Raw genomic sequence first — 15,090 nt, forward strand, 5'->3', positions numbered from 1 at the left:
CCAGGCAACAATGTGAAAAATAACTGATGCATCATTGCTGCTGAAAGTAAAATTATTATTTTATCCTTTCTCTTACAACTTGAGTACATGTCCTGAAGAAAATGTATAGAATTTTTTTCATGCCAATGTTTTCRAATAGAATTAAGCATTACATACTTCACTTTCCTGTTTCTTGTTGAGTGAGCAGGAATGACTGCTTTAAAAGCAAAAGCAATCAGTCCAAGTAAAAGACTTGTGCTTTACATTCTTCAAACAAAGCTCTTAGTCTGAATAGAGGAGAAAGTTTAATCACTTTGTGCAGTTAAGCCTGTACATTTATGAAATATTTCTGGACAGGAGCTTTGAAAATTGTCTTTCTAATGTTAGTATGAAACCAAGGTGATCTAAGCAAAGAGGTCGTTTTCCTCTTTAGGCAACTTTTTTCATTAAGAAAAGGTCTTCCAGTTCAAGGTCTGCAGTGGGAAGGAAAACATGCTGCTGTTGCTCAAGATTTATATGCTATTTGAGACTTAATTACTCTGAATTGTCAAAACACGACCTCTCAGCAGWTCAAACCTTCAACCAAAAGAGAAAGATGACATTCGCAAACACCTTGGGGCTCACAAGGGGAGACCTGGCTTGCATCAGAGTTGGCAAAAGTGCCTTTCTGGAATGGACARTTCTCTTAACAGTTAATAGTCACCCTGAAAACAACAACATCCCCTGAGACGCACGTTATGAAGATAACACTGCAAGTCTGAAAGTCCTTACGGCTGAGCATTTTTATTTTGCTTCAGTATYATGGAGTTCCTCTGTGCTCTGTGACTATGGCCCAACACTGCCCCAGTACCTGCTCATGGTCTCAGTGGCAGAGGGGGCTCTCCATTTGGAACAGACAGCATCCTGCACTGCCTCGGGGGACACACAGCCCTATTCCTGGCAAAGGAGGGAAAAGAGGATGAAGGTCCCCCATACTGACTCCTACATCTAAAACTGCATGACAGCCTGCTCAGATGGTGTCAGTGGGGCCACAGGGTTGTGCAATTACCACCCCCCGGGATGATGGGCTAAGTCACTGCTCTCCTCTCGGCTCCAGACACACAACACAAATGGCTGATGCAACAACAGGAAAACAGCACTCAAAGAATTACCACTTGTGCTCAATAGAGAGCATGGTAGTCCAGATCCCAGCTACAAAGTACTATGTTGAGCAAGTTACATGAGAAGTGTCTTCTACATGTCCAAGAACATAAAAATGTCTCTGCCTAAGCCTACACCATAACAGTTCCCCTACTGCCCAGTCCTGGCTCATTTCTGTTTGTAAAAACTATCTTTGACAATCAGATCTAGATAACCACTGCTAATGACTCACTGAAGCACATTAGTAATCTGGGATTTATGCCATCTTTTTTTTCAGTCAGGACTGATTAGAGGGATTTGGCAATACTGCAAACATAATTCAGCATCTTTGGCACTGTTTAGAAAACTGTGATCACAGCTTCACATATATTAAGACAGGTGGTCATCTGCAAAATTTCATGCTGATGAATCCAAAGAACATATATTCAGCAAGTCATCTGAACTGTGGGTGAAAAAGATGGGTGGGAAAAGAAGCAGATAAAAACCAAGAAGGTATGATTAAGCAAATACCCTATTCTAGAGAGGATAAAACTCCAGCATTAAAAATGTGCAGTGCCATCTCAAGTGCTGCATTTTACATTAACAACAATTAGAAATGAAAACTTCTATAAAAATATAGACAATTCATTTTGATACAACACACCTTCTCACAATAATTTTTTTAATATGCTATCAAATTGCAACAATGTTTCTCCCCCACACCTCCTCTTTCTTTTCAACTTTGCCTGAAAACAGTTCTACAAAACCAGAAGCAAACCCACTTTGCTTCAAGCATTCTTCTAGCTTGAAGAAATGGAAGCAGGGTATAAAATTAATTAAGAGCATGATATTAAAACTGTGGTATCAGCAAAGTGAAGGTGCAGACAGCAGCAGATTTTCTGTGACTCTTTATGAGAGAATTTGTCTCCACTTCCACCTGAAAGCCACCATCTGAATATGGAAAATCAGTTAAAGCCTGGAAGTCAAACAGCAAGAGATTTCATATTCAAGCAGATGTAAGAGAAAAATTCTAGCTCCAACAGGTAGGGAMTATTGCTGCAACATGAGGCTAATCCTTCATTTGTACAGTTTTCACACAGCTGTTAGCAAACCCTTTCCAGAGGAAAAAAAGGCCAGTCAGCCTGACAGTGTAAACAGATGACAGTGTCACATTTCCAAAGCCTTCCAATGTGTTGCAAGTCCTTCCCATCACCCACCACCATGTTTTCCAGTAAATATCATCTTTATGGGGACATCACAGCTCCCACTCTAGCTTAATGCCCTTCCTGTTCAGAGAGAAGACTGCTTCCCTACTACTCCTCCTTTTACCAACTTCACTCACATCTGTCATTTCAAGGATATCCACACTGATCATTACTGCCAGGAACACCCCTCTTGAGCCTAAACTCTGTCTTTATTTCCACTCCTGGTAGCATCCAATGTTGAGTGCTGCAGAGGAGTTTAGTATCTGATAAATGCAATGTCATACTCACTCATCAGTACCAAAATAGCACTTTCAAATGTGAATGTGACAGGAGGTCTCTGGAAAGGGACTTTTTTAGCATTTGAAGCACACAGACACAAAATAACAGATCTGAACAGCATATGGTAGAGTTTCTTCATGTTAACATCAGAGGGAAAAGAGCAGRACATATGCCTCAACAGCAACATGGAAAATGGGTTTAGCTAGGCTGCCAGAAGAAGAGAAGAGTTATTAACTSTGCTGGTATTTTGGTAAATATAAGMACATTACACATAGAGGTGCAGTTGCTTTTTCTCCCAGAAAATTTCACTAAACCCTATTGAAGAATATTCAAATGAATTCCCAAAAACATGTGAAACAACTCAACAAAACTATCCAATGATAAAAKGAAATGTGTGGCTTTATATTCCTTTTCAGCCTCCATTCTACCTCCCCATTACCTTACTCACTGTGCTTGCTCTCAGCSCGGTACAATACATCATTTAGGAGAAAACCACGTCTACACCCAGTTTATTTCCAACCACATACATCACAACAGGAGAGCCCAAACATATCCTGCACCATTTTATCATCCCACTCTCRTCAGCAAACAATCTCAGATAAATGCAAGACTCCATTGCAAACTATCTCTAATTAAAGAAAGCAAACTAAAAAAAAAAAACCTTTTCTCTACAGTTACCCACCTGCACATTAAATACTGTTAACCAAACCATTCCTACACACACACCCATTCACCTTGTAAAAGGGTAGAACAGCTGTTATAAAGCAAACAGGGAGGCAGGTGATGGGATGGAAGSGGACTGACTTCCATTTGACAGCTTGGAAAGACTTGCCATTTGGGAACATTTGGGAACGTCAGGAAGCAGCTCTTCAGAGACAGAGGCTGACTAGAACCACTTCTCATGCTGCCTAGCCTGCACAAGGATATATTACCTGTRGGATCTTTCTTAATTTTGGTTCAGTAGGAAATAAAAAAAAAAATCCTTTATATCCCATATACCATGGTACTCAGAGCTACCTGACAGGAAGGACTGCAAGGCAACATTTTAGTAATGCATCAAACTTCCAGCTTCAACACACAACAACCACAAGTGTTTCACTTTGACAAATATCCTAATCAAGCACCCTGTCAAAAGTAAAAAGAGTCCTTTTTGGACCAAAAGAGTAGAAAGTGGTATGTACCTTGCAGATGAGGGAAACAGGAAAGATGAGATCACAAATGCAGAGTTACCAACAATGTAATAATAAGCCATTTCCTTGGTGTCAATGTCTTGTTGAAGACTGTCAACTGAACAACCATGGTTTTATTTTTAAGTTATCTTTCTTCCTCTCTGGAAATTAATTACATTTGCATATTTCTTTCWACCCACAGGGTAGCCAGTAAAGAARTTTTCRTATTACTAACCATTATCACTAAAATCAAAGTAGCTGAGAGTATTTTAGGATAACCATGCAAAGTGAAATACTATTTCTATATGCATCAGCTACAATTAATGGTTTTCTTTGATTTAAGTATCTATAGTAGTCAACATGGGAACCTCATGCTTCACTTCTAAGTTTTCCCTCTTCCTTTTATGCTTTAGAAGACTGATTTTGAAAGCAAAGCAAATTCTTATCACTTAAAAACTTTACACAGCCTCTGTATGGGACCTTCTAATTCACACAGTGTCTTGAAGGTATTCCTTTCAAGCATTAGCTGAGTATTTTGAAAATTCATCATGCAGAGGACTGCTTCTCCTTTCATTTTCCTTATGAGAAATGCAAATCTCCCAACTTCTAAACTTTTGTGTACTTTTACTTTCTCACTGCTAATTCTGTTAATTCACTGGTACCAAAATTAACTTAGAATTCATAGTTTCCCCTCCTTTTTTATTTTGTTTTTTTTTCTTTGATGGTTGTTTTGGTGGGTTTTTTTTTTCTTTTTCAAATCTTCCATCTTGCATCTCTTTATGTTATCCTGATCTTCAATCATAATTCTAGAATGTCTTCCATTATCTCCTTCCCAGTAACTACACCATTAAAAGGACAGATAAATTACATTCCCTATCTTCTCCATAAACTGATGTCAAAGTCTTTTAAAGTCTGTGTGCCTAGAACTCATATAATCCTGTCATACTTTCACAGGTAGCCCATGCCTCTCAACTTGTGCTCTGCAAGTACCCTTTCTGTCCAGCTACATCTCTTGCCACCTTCTTGGCTTCCATGTTTCAACTGATCTAAATTCTAGTCCAAACCAAATTTCCAATCATTACTACAGCAATGAAGAAAAAGGGGCCATTGCAAAAAAAAAAAAAAAAACCCAACCTTTTTCTTCTACTTACAGAAGTAATACATTTTCTCTTTTTTTATTCCCAACATCTTGCAACATTTTAGGTAAACTGAAATTCTCCTTCCAGAGCTACACAACTTCACCGTTCCTAGAGGAATGTGTCTTCATGGGCTCTCCAACTTGGATGCTAAACAATAAACAAACACACAAACAAAGAAAAAAGAGCAGGAATACAGATGGATTTTCAGCACTTCCTGCTTCCTCCAATCCTTAGATCTCACAATTTAAATTACCCCAACTGTTCACAAGCTCTAATTTATAAATCTCAGCAGCTCTAATTTATAAATCTCAGGTCTCAGATGGAAATTATCAGGGTACACCTTACTTCAGAATCTTGCAAGGCTTCTGGGAGGGCATTCATCCTGACAGGAAGGGTCACAGTATGAGAGCAGCATGAAAATAAATGCTTTCCATTCAGGAAGAGCAGAATTTCAGGTGACCACACAGCATGCTGTTCTATTATTTTTACCAGGGAGCAATCTAAAAGCTCCCAAAGCTGGGAGACAAATACAAAGTCTATGGCAAGGATTATTTCAACAAGCCTCACAATTTTGAAGGCTTGCTGTAATTTCCAAATGCCCAAGGTTGAAAACACTATTGTCACATACATTTCTTGATACCCATTTTTAAATGCTTCATGTAAAACTCAGGCTCATGGCTTATTTTACTTGAGACACGGCTACTACATCTTCTCCTAAAATAACCTAATATTGGATGCTTAGAACCAGTTTCAAAGAACTATTTTCCTTCCCATAAATCTCACCAGTAAGTGCACCAGCTACCCATGACAAATGCAAATTTCCACAGTAAGAAGTGGAACTGGGAGGGGTAAAAAGGTGCACTTACGAACTTCCACTCTCAAACTGAAAGCTCTCTGAGGCATCCTTGCAGAAAACTACTCYACCACAATGCAGAGGTATTCCAGCCCCTATCTGTCAGATATGGTAGGGAAGACAGGTTCTAGTGAAATTTCCTAGGATGAACTATCCTGTTCATATAAACATTGCAGTGGAGAGGACTATGTTGTCCTTCGTTGTTGCCTTCTTTCTCCCCACAGCAGCAAATACCTCAGGAACAAACACATTCTGGATACTGTAGCACTCCATTCCTAAACAGATGCTCAAAGCAATCCCAGACTGCTACAGCAAGATGGTAATACAATGGTACTCTGCTGTTCCAACTGTCCAAACTGGGCCATTTTACTGTCCAAACTGAGGCACCCTCGAGTCAACTCTGAGGTAAGGGAAACAAGGGGGAAAACGTCCTTTTGTACCTTTAGGGCAACAGGACAGAAACAAAACAAGGAGGAAACTTAACAGAACCACAGAATAAAGAACAAATACGCCAGGTCTATGTGAGATGTGACATTTACATAACAAAACATCAGAAGTTTTCACTGCTCTTCCTGAGAGAAGAAATCTTTCTAGAAAAACATTGATCCTCCCTGGACATTGATGCTTTCTGGTCCCAAGTACCTGCTTTCTGCTAGTTCTGGAAAGCWGTGTTTTTAGAACAGCTCTCAAAGACTCCCTGTGCTTAGCAGACACTAGTTTAACTGCTGASCTGCTTCTCCAACATCATCTCTTCTCCCAGGGCAATATTTTCCTGCTGGGAAGTAACAGATATTATGCACTCACTGAAAAGCAGCACAGTACACACACCAAGAGCCAACAGTGGGCCTGTGATGACTTCTAATGGCTTTATTTACATCTCACTGGTCCATTTTTAGCAGTATGCTCATTTTACCTATGAGATYTTAATACAATTGCTCAGTTCATGTCCAACCTGCAGGGTGCTGAAGATCCCAGTTTCTCACAGCACCCAGACACCTACTGCTCTGCTGTAACTGGGCTACCTATGCTATACAATAGAACTGCTAAATATTTTACATAGGCACATTCATTATATACATTAATAAGACTTAGTCTGAAATCTTCCCAAAACTGCATAGAGCACAGACATCTAAACTCATTGCAAACTCACACAGGAACTTTCACAGAGATTTATTGACTAACTCTATTTTGCTGTGTTTTCTTTTTATAGAGTATATAATCTTCTGGTCATAAAAGATTGCTTGCTTCCAGCTTGAATGCCTCTTGGGAACAYGAACTGCAACCTGCCATTCATATAYTAAGTACAGAACATTTCAAACACCATCACACAGAGAGCACAAACGAAGACAGAAAGCTAAGTGAGAACCTGACATAGAACTAGCAAGGCTTGTTTCCACACCCACCTCTAAATCAAGTGAAGCTGTAAATCCACAGCTCATGTTGGACATCTGYATCTCTAGCACTGCTACCATAGCCACTAGTRTTTCTAGCAGAATGCAGTTCTTCCYRATACTTCTTGRAAAGGGTAATTTCACTAAAATATAGACTGGGCCAAACTAACAGGAACACRTATTCTTGGGTAATCTGTTCTTGCCAAAAGAAACATATTGTAAAAAAAATTCAATCAGAGCACGTGTAGTTTTCTCAAGTCTTACAAAACTTTGTAAGATGGAGTCTGTCTATTAGGAGAATAAAAAAAACCTAAGTAATGCTGACAACTTAGATGGCAGCAACAATACATTTTGGGTTATTGCTCAACACGTTTCCTCGCAGTTGTTTGAGAAAAGGTACATTGCTTGACAAGAGAGTTTTGCTATACATCAAAGCGAAGACGCACTTCAACATTTCCACTGTTCTTACCAAAAGGGGAAGAGATGGAAAATCTCTGTTTACAGTGAAAGCAGTTCCTTACTAACACAAGACTTCCCCTATTTTTCTAATGGCCAAGTCATTTAAATGCCATCACTAGTATCACAGTATTTTAAAAAATTCTCATATGCCACTGTATGTCAMACATGAGGCTGCCATGCCACTGAACAGCTGAGACACATGGGTTCCCATGAAGTTTTGTAATGAACATTTTGTAAAGYACTTTCTAACTGTTCAGCAAGAGARGAGCAATCARAAGGGGGGACCAATAGCATCTCTATCTGYAACTATGCCCACTCAACATCATTTCTTAAAAGACCATTGGTTTCATTTGCTTAAATTTTTCCAAATTGTGTGCCCAGAAATTCTGTATGCTGAGGGTTTGTCTAAGACTGGTTTTTAAAGAGCAATCATTGGTTTCAGCTAAAACAGTTCRCCTACTACCAAGAGTAAAGTCTAAAGAAAAATATGTTTTTCATAATACGAACCCCCCATCAGTCTTTCCATTCTAATACTTTGAAAAGTCATAGTCACAACTAAAATCTCCAAAGATGCCAAAAGAATGAGTACTCTTGATTTCCACAGGTAACATAACTGCACATGCACTGCCTTATAGGCTCCCCAAGGGGTTCAAACTACAGTTCCTTACAATAAGCATTCATCAGTTTGGCTGAATATTGAACTCAGCCAAGAGAACTTGTTTTTCTATGACAAGCCTTCAGGAATGGCAAAGAAATACCAAATTCAAAAACATAGGGGAAGATGGYCAAACCAAAGAAGCAGGACAAGTAACTGAACAGCAATACTGGCATATTGTCAGAAGGGCAGGATTGAGGTCTGGAGGYAGAAATAAGGTCAGAAACAACTTGGCTGAGAGGAATCATTGCAGTAAAGAGCTGGGAAATTGCCAAGAATGGGCAAAAAAAAAGAGATGGGACAAGTAGCATAAGAAGAAAAACCAAGGGGATCAGTCACTGGTGCAAAGAGGCATCTCTGAGAATGGGAAGGATAATGGACAARAGAGGTATTTCAAGGGAGAATGAGYCAGCTTCTAYAGAAACTTTWAAGTAYCAACTAGCTTGGGTGTCCAACTGAAGACACCTGTGATTCTACTTTGGAAATATTCAGCCTTTTACATAATACATGCAGAAATAGCTAGGAGGGGCTTTGCAGTTCTATGAAACTGAAACCAGATCGTAATCAGGCACACAAAACCTGAATAATATTGTACTGACCAAAGGTAAAAGAAACATTTTCAAAGACTTGCCTTGMACCACACAGAAACTCTGGGGAGTATCACAGGACCCTGGACGGATGCAACTCTCAATTAAAAAAGAATTTTGTCCTCCTCTTCCTTTAATCTCCTGCTTTGATTGCTCTATAATTCCCAATTTCTGMAAAAAATGAAGCTGTTACACTCACKGATGTCCTTTACTGAACAGTTCATCCCCAGATTAGACTCCTCCTGTGCACTAAATACAAGAGAAAAGTAGATCATCTAACTAAAGATTTAGCATAATTGGAATCCACAAAGCCAAACTGTGGTTACATGGATTGCTCTTTTAAGATAGCTATTTTGACAGCAGTGTAGGTCATTTGTGGTTTAAAATGCTGTTTTCATGCCTGTTCATGCCCCTACATTTATATGGAGCAGCATTGTTTTCCATCYAGAAGAGCATCAGTTCCAAATACTTCTCCCAGTCCCAGAAATTATTATGGACGATCCATCCACACTTTGGGAGTAGAAGTTATGATCACTAGAAAACCTCAAGGAAAATGTTCAACCATGTTTGAAAACATATGAGTTGTGAGACTTGACAAGAAAACAAGTTCATGAATCCAGAGGGAGTTAAGATTTACAGGCCAAAAGCTTAAAGAWTCTAACTGTAACTCCAGCTTTCAAACATGAATAAATACACATGACTTTTCTACTGATATTATTACCTACTGGGATCTTATGAATTGTTGCTGTAACTGTAATGTGTGATATCATACTATTTCGAAGTTTAGAAAGTAACCCATAAAGCCTGGAAGGGATAAGACACCCATGAGATAATTCTCTTGTGCAGATTATGTCCATACTCACAAAGCACCAGAGAAATGTTCTACAGACCTCTGGTCCTGGATAGGAASACTTATCACAGATTGTACATTTTATGTTCAGCATCTTCCACAAGGCAATACCTGAGAATCATTTTTTTAAAGAAATTATGACATGTTCAATTTACAGAATAGTTATCAGAATTACCAATGCACTAACACTTAGCACTTAATGTAAAAAATGTAACAGTAAAATGGCACAAAGAGCTTGGCAAGAAGCTGTGGTGACTGAAGACAGTAGCACACTGCTGTTYAAGTTTACGACCTCCCAGGCAAAGTCAATGGACCAGATCAAGTGAACGCTCTTCAGAAATGTCAAGCCAACRGTTTAAATTAAGCTGCTGAACTTTGCACTAAAGTTGCTGAAGCGTAGGGACACACTTCATTCCACCTGCCCTGCTGTGGGAGGTAGCAGTTTCCAGCCTAGTGAATGTAAAAWGTAGCTAGAAGATCGAAAAAATTGTTAGTGGCAAGATAAAATGTAGGTGGGTAAGGGAAAAAATAAAAACTAAAATAATTYAAGTATTTAGTGATTTTTAGAGATCAATACCTACTCTATTCTGAGCAATACCAAAAAAACCCCACAAGTTGTTTTTTGAAAGAGCACTTGAAAAATTAGAGGCTTAGCAGACTATGACAAACTATTCCCTTAACACTGGTCACCACAGAGAAAATGTAGAAAAAGAGCTGGAAAAAGAACAGCAGCAGACCAAGCATTCCAAGCAGACCAAGTATTTTTAAAAACCTTACACACAGCCATTTAATTCTGAAGCCTTATTATAACCCCTAAAGACTGGACAGCTGTTTAAAAATTCTTCTTAAGTCTTCCAAGCTTCTGACTGCCAAGGGTTAAGACTTGCAGCAAACACAAACCAGAATTACAGTAAGTTCCAATGCCTAACCTTAGCATTAACCCAGCACTGCATTTCAACACAACAGGTTTAATGACAGAGAATGAGTGGAAGAACCAATTCTGAACAAATTCCCGTGCCCCCACTGCTAGCTGTAATTTCCATCTTAGAGACTTGTCCTACTCAGGGCAAAGAGAAATTGCAGGCATAAAATTCTTTCTAATCACATTTCATTTTGCTGGAAGGAAGTTAAGAGAAAAYTCAGTGATACAGCAGGGTAAAGCAGTTTTTCAAGCACGGAGTTAATCTGGACTTTCTAGCCTTGTATAAAAGGAGGGAACTGAGCATGTGCATAGGCATTCACAGGAACTGATTACAGTTGCAGGATTCTGCACAGTTTGCAACACTGCAGTAAGGGTACCTCTGCTATAAACTGCCCCAAGGAAATGAAGTGTGCTGTTTCCAAAGATTTGCTACACCTGTACATATATGCTTCCTGTAATTAGTCATATGGTGGGAAGAATAATTATTCTTCTAAAAGTTTGGATGCATGGTAAAACATATTACTTTGTTACACAACACTAAAATAACTGTGCTTGTGAGCTGATGACCCCAGCATCTCTAAAGCGTCTTACCTGGTGATGAGAGTTACAACACACAAATCTTGTACCAGGCCTTTGTCTGCAGGTTCTCACCCAGAGCAGCACAGCCCCACCTGTTTCCCATATGCTCAGATTCAGAATACATCTGCCAGGGAAGTCCAGTTATAAAGCTCAGCCCCTGTTTTTGCATCTTCCCCAAGCACATCCCAGCTGGAGATACAGGTTTGGAATGCTTCCAGATTTTTTTCAGAAATTACAACTCCCAAGTGCTCCACTGGCAAATGGTACAAAGCATTGATGAGAAGCACATTGAATGAATATTTCTTTCATTATCTGTTCTCTTTCCTGTACTGTTTTATCCTCTACACGCATTTCCCTACAGATCCCTCCTCTATACCCACAACTCCTTTTCTCCTACGCCACTCCCTTTCACCTCACTCAGTTACCTCCCTCACAAGATCTGTTCTGCAATAAACTGGAAGAAAACAGCTGTATTTAGGGAGAAGCTACTCACGCACAACAGGCTTCTCTCTCAGCACACCACAGCAGTAGATGCACAAACAAGATGCAGGCATTTGTGAGATACACAAGAACCTTGAAGGGCTCATATTTGCATGAGTGGGCCAGGTCTAAACATAACAGCTCAAGAACGTCAATATCTTTTTGGAAATATCCTGCTGGTTTCATACAAGGTCTTAGTAGTATCTCACTGGTGTACACAATGAATATTTTTAGTGGATACTTACGCACATTCACAAACCTCTGCTGCAGAGAAATCCTTGGTCATAGAGGACAAGTTGGACAGAGTCTCCTTTACCTGAGATCAAGACATCAGCTTGCCTGGAAACTAGGAGGGAAACTACATTACTCTCTTACATTCCATCAAGATGGTTTTAGCTAAGTTAGGATGTACCTTGGTAATTACATTTCCCAATTCACTATTGCATATTTGGTAAAATTATCATACTTTCAAGAATTTCACACTCAATGGAAGTCCAGAAATAGCTTTTTTGCTGACTGAATACACTTCACTGAAGACTTCAAATGCTGTTTTCAGGAAGTGCCAACATATTTCTGCAGTACTGGCACCTGCATTTTCTCGGGAGACTGAAAAGTGGCTGGATCAATGGGCTGACAGAAGCACCACCTGTGTTGGCTCATGCAATGTCATTAACCCCAGTTTCTGGTACAGGGAAAACAGAGCAGTAACTGCCAGAAAAGSCTGGAGTGTTTACCTTCCATTATCTCCTGCACCCCTCCCTTACCACGCACCACACAAACCACAAAGACTGGCTATGACCCCACCACTCCCCTGTGAAGTCAAGATACACGCCCTCCTCTCAGTCTTAATTTACAAATGTCCCTGTTGTTTTCTGTACTACACTTGATTCACTCTTCGCTCTCAACCTGCTCTGTCTTGGTTGTTCCTTGGTTTTGCCTCACATGCCATCAGTCTGTGGCAACACTCCCCTTACAGTAAGCAAAGCACTACAGAGAACAGAATGTGGGAAGAAAAGGAAGGACAGCAATGGTAGCAGGAAATGCCTGTGAAGCAGGAAAGGGAAATTTCCTCCTTCTGAGAGCCAGGAGAATCAACTTTATCTGTAGTAAAAAGCTTATCACATTAGATAAAGCAGTAATAGGTGTGATTTAAACACATTTGAGGCTAAGTCTATCTGTTGGACAGATGTGGATGAAATAGATACACCCTAAAGCTTTCTTCTTCCGAAGTCAACAACATTTTCCAACAATGTTTCTGCAAAGGATGTCTGTTTGAGATTTAGGTAGATAATCCAACAATGGAGAGGAAATTCACTTTGTCAAACAAGAAACAGGAAAGGAAGTGGCAAGCAGAAGCAAAGAGCGTGTAAGACAGAGCTCCGAGCTGTGCTGCCTGCATTATTTGATCTCCCATCYCTCATTAAGGACAACAGGTAGAGGTTTCAAATTTCATCTCCAAGAAGGACAATTTTTCTTCATATCTAGTCAAGAAATGGGGAAGTTTTTCCAACTAAGATATCTGCACAGGGGGTCCAAGAGGTATTTTTATATTCTAATGGTGCATCTTACACACTAGCAATTGGGCAATTAAAATTTGCAGTAGCAGAGCACAGCCCAGAAGCCTGAATTAAATCTTAACAAGGAAACAAGAACTGAAAGTGGATCTTTGGCCTTCTCATTTTCCTTCCTAATTCTAGTAAAATAAGACAGAGGCTGAGGACCCAGAACATATAGGAAACAAAGCAGTCATTTCTCTTAGCAGTCCGTTCACTCCATAGGGAGAGCTTCCATTTAACACAGCATCTGTACAATTAGACTGGACTTGGACAGGTCTAAGAGATGACTAATGACATCCAACCCTCAATATATCCGAGATGTTACGACTGAAAATTCTGCAGCTGGAGAAGGTGCACAGCCTTTTGTCTCAGCTGACAGCAAGCAAGACAGATGTAGCAAGTTTCTGCAGAGGTGTCATCACTGTCTTCAGTAATGGAGCCAAACACCCTCTGAAGATTACATGGCTCTTTTACCACACTTTGGCAGGGTTCTTTTTTTTCTCCATGGCTCCCTGAAAGCTACCACCCACTACAGATTAAGTCAAAATTAGCTTATTAAAAATAAATTAAATCATACGCAAAGTTGTCATCTATCTAGCAAAATGAATACAGCCTAGATACAGATACTTGAAAACAGCCCTGAAATCATGATTTGCTATCAGATTGGTACTGCAGCAGGGAGCAGTGAGTAAAAGAGGTCACATCCACCTCAAAGTTTGGAAAGTGCCAGAACTTCTAAATTTAAGAACACTGAATGTCAAGTTCCTGCCAAAAATACATACGCCCCCCCACCCGCCATTTGCTCCCACCTAACATTTGCGTAGCGAGTCAGAGAGACTTGTAAAAAAATTGGCAAGATAATGCATTCTCTGAGTTCCTAGAAGCAAGGCAGCCCACTGAATTAAGATCTTCAGAAGCAGGAAGAAAAACTTAATAAGCTTTTAATTAAGAGCTTTTGTGAAAAGTATTAGCAACACAGTTGCTCTGCAACAGGAAACTGCAAAGTAATCTTGTTTTCAGCACGACAGGGTATTTTAGAGTTTGAGGGCAGAGACAAAGATGAGTCTCTGTCTCTGTTGCTTAAGAAGTAACCCAGCAAGACCTTCCCAACTGGATATTTACTGCCAGCCTAGATAAGCTTAGCACCAGAGGCTTCTGCAGAAAGGATGATACAGGCCTGCGAATGGAGAGCTTCTGTCAACACCTGGATGCTGAACCATCTAGGCAAAAGCCCCTCTAGTGTCTCTGCAGTCCTTGCTGGGCTCTGACCAGCACGAATTGACTTTACTTATGGTACGGAATGTACGCCACTRAGATAAAGCTTCAAGTTCATTCTTAGTGCTGCTCCGCCAAACCCACATAAGACGGATGATGGTGCATCASTACTGCAAAGGCATTTCTACCATATTTCATAACCCTATTCCAGCTCAATAAACGGGCAAAAATCTGAAATATGCACCAAACTAAACACACAATCTGCTTCCTTTTAAGGCTTCTCAACATGGGAAAGGAATGGTGCAACCCGGCCTGTAATAAATTCGGGGAGGTTAAACATCATCTCTGCATTCGATGTCTCGCTCCCGCGCCCCCCCGGAGGCGGCTGTTTACGGGTTGTACCATCCCCACACGCTGTTCACACGCACCGCCGCAGCCGGACACGGCTCGGGACGAGCCTGGGGAGCGCCGAGCGCACACCGCCACAACCGGCAGCGCTGCCGGTGACAGCGCCGGCGACCGAGCCCCGCCGGGCAGGGCCTCCCAAGATGGGGGCTCGGCCGTGCGCGTCCGGCGCCTCCCGCCGCAGCTTCACGCCCCCGCCGCGCTCGGCGCCCGGCCCCGCACCTTCTCCCCGCTGCCCCCCGCTCCGC

General features: G+C 40.7%; 1 protein-coding gene across 10 annotated transcripts in view; it reads right to left on the reverse strand.

The window, feature by feature from the left end:
* INPP4A (inositol polyphosphate-4-phosphatase type I A) overlaps positions 1–12,008 on the reverse strand; it is a 110,555-nt gene extending 98,547 nt beyond the window's left edge. For 9 of the 10 annotated variants that reach the window (XM_057381498.1, XM_057381494.1, XM_057381497.1 and 6 more), the window contains exon 1: positions 11,912–12,008. The gene's annotated coding sequence lies outside the window, so the exon portion shown is untranslated. The remainder of the gene's footprint in view (positions 1–11,911) is intronic. The other variant, XM_057381495.1, reaches the window with a different exon arrangement.
* Between the last annotated feature and the right edge of the window lie 3,082 nt (positions 12,009–15,090).

This window comes from Malurus melanocephalus, unplaced genomic scaffold (assembly GCF_030028575.1).
Source record: "Malurus melanocephalus ecotype Western Australia unplaced genomic scaffold, MMel_1.1 scaffold_512, whole genome shotgun sequence".
Lineage (NCBI taxonomy): Eukaryota > Metazoa > Chordata > Aves > Passeriformes > Maluridae > Malurus > Malurus melanocephalus.